The 2,639-nt window shown below is 33.5% G+C and overlaps 1 pseudogene; it reads right to left on the bottom strand.

Moving 5' to 3' along the window:
• Positions 1-709: 709 nt before the first annotated feature.
• LOC112470663 lies at positions 710-828 on the bottom strand (annotated as a pseudogene).
• Positions 829-2,639: the final 1,811 nt, after the last annotated feature.

Below are 2,639 nucleotides of genomic sequence, written 5' to 3'. Positions count from 1 at the left end.
TATAATTTCCAGGCACACTTCTCTCTTTGAAATTACTACAGCATATTATACTTATAATAAAAATTGTAAATAAAAACTTACTAAGTATTTAATGTATGCAAGTACTTTCCTATGCGGGTTGCAAATAATAATTCATTTAACTTTAACAAAACCCTCTGAGTAGATCCTGTTATTATCTCTGTTTCTCAGAAAAGACTATTGTCTAGAGAGAGTAACCTAGTATTGAGCCAGAGGATATAGCTGTAGAATCCTGGCTCTCACCCACCAAGGTACCTCCTCTTGACCTCTGTACATGCATGCCTCCCCCCACCTGTAAGATTTTTTTAATTCCGCAGCTTTTTATTAATAAGCCTTGTATCTTCAGTGGCAGGCTCAGTTCCTGAATTACAGTAGAGATTACCTAGTTGCTTAATATATTAAATGAAAGGAAGGAAAGAAGGAAGAAAAGAAAGATGAGAATTAAAGGAACATATTATCTTTTTTTTAAACAAGACACTTAGTACTTTCAACTGACAGCATCTTCTGAGCCTTCACCCATTTATTCTACCAAAGACAAAGAAGCAAACAAACAACAGAACATATTCTCACCCAACCAAGCAAACGAACAGATGAACTAAGTATGTATGTATGTTAGGCGAGGCAATCCTTGGTTGACCTACAGATTCCAAGAACCTTTTCAGCTTACATTCCCTTATTTTTTTATTTTTTACACCTATAGCACCTGGTCTTCTTAGGTGGTCTCTCATCCAAGTACTAACCAGGCCCAACTCTGCTTAGCTTTCGAGGTCAGACAGGATTGGGCTTGTTCAGGGTGGTATGGCCATAGACAACTAAGACTAAGTACTTATTTAAACATAACTCATTTCTTCCAAGACAACGAACACAAGACACACTGTAATTTGAAGCACTATACATTCAGTCATGTAAAAAATGTTTATTAAATAAATATTGAGTTAGTCAATTCCTTGTCCTGTTCTATATTTTTTAGAGGGAAAAATATCAACTTAAAACATATAATTTACTTATTAACTGTATTAATTGTTAATTATCTCTCTCATTCTTCTGGAATGTAGACTCCATAAAGGTACAATACTACTTTATTCACTGATATTTCCTGGGCAAACACAACCATGAATGACACAGATACACATTCAGTAAGTATTTATTAAATGAATGAATCAGTGTGAAAAAGCATAAAAGTTGAACATGGTATATGCATTTAATAACGAAAAGGAATTGGCAAGATTGGGGTTAAATTGGAGACATAAAGTGAAGGAAAATGTAGAGTAGTGGGTCATTGAGAACCGTAAATGATACTGCCAACAATCAAATAGGAAATACAAAAAAAAGAGAAAGGGAGTTTGAGGGGGGTGGGTAGGGAAATGGAGTAAAATTTTGACTAGGTTTGATTTGAATTGCATGTAGAACATCTAAGTGAATTCTAGTAGGCAACCAAAAATGCCTAGCAACCTAAGGTATATAGGTTGCTGGCAAACTAGTATGCAAAAGCCATAAAGATCAAGTATTCGACACCTAATTTTGAAAGTTAGTATTTGTGACTGAGTTCCATAGTTGATTCCCTACTCCTTAGCTTTCTGCTGCAAAGTATAAATAGGTCAAAATACATAACCGAGACCAAAAATATATATATTCTTTAGAACTCAGTGTATGTATTTGTCTGGTTAATAGTAAGATATTTGGAGTATGATTTTAAGGGATAGAAAAATTGAAAGGAGCTAGATGAAGACAATTATTTTGTCCTGTATATTAGAATTATATTCACTGACTGAGAAAAGTAAAGACTAATGTTGCAAGAGGAAAAAGATTGATGAAAAAGGTCCTATAATGAAAGGAATTATGGAATTGAAAGCACAAATAAAATTTAAATTTTGACAAGGAGGCAGGACATTAGAAAAAAGTGAGAACAGATGTATAAAGATCTTATAAAGAACAGAAAAATATTGCTAGAACACAGTTGTATGATACTGATATCCTGAGGAAAATATAAAGCAAGTACATAGTCAGGATTTTCCAGAGAAACAGAACCAGTAGGAGATATATAAAACTATAACAAGAGATTTATTTTAAGGAAACTCAGTTTTTGTTCTTAAGGCTTTCAACTTATTGAATGGGGCCCATCCACATCATCAAGGGTAATCTGCTTTAAAGTCAACTGATTATAGATGTTAACTACAATCTAGCAATATCTAGATTTGAGATATTGTGTCCATTTGACAAGGTTATAATACTTAGTTATTTAATAGATATTGCTAGATTGTTAACTACAATCTAGATATTGCTAAATATTAGATTGTAGTTAACAATCTAGCAATATCTATTAAATAACTAAGTATTATAACCTTGTCAAATGGACACATAAAATTAACCATTATAGAAAGAGTATATGCAAAGTTCAGGCTAAATAAGAAAGCAAAGGTTACAGCTTGTCCAAAGTAGCTGCCGGTGTGTATCTTACCATTTGGTGAGAAAGGTAGAGGAAGGAAAAATGTGAGAGCAAGCAACAGGACAAGGCAGTAGTTGAGAAAAAATGACCTATTAAAAGTATAAAGCAGGGTACAGATATATACCAGGAAGATAACTGGATCAGGAACCAGAACACCTGATTCCCAACTTCTCAT

The sequence above is a fragment of the Pteropus alecto genome, unplaced genomic scaffold, assembly GCF_000325575.1.
Source record: "Pteropus alecto unplaced genomic scaffold, ASM32557v1 scaffold3, whole genome shotgun sequence".
Lineage (NCBI taxonomy): Eukaryota > Metazoa > Chordata > Mammalia > Chiroptera > Pteropodidae > Pteropus > Pteropus alecto.
This window is presented reverse-complemented; position numbering and strand designations above follow the sequence as displayed.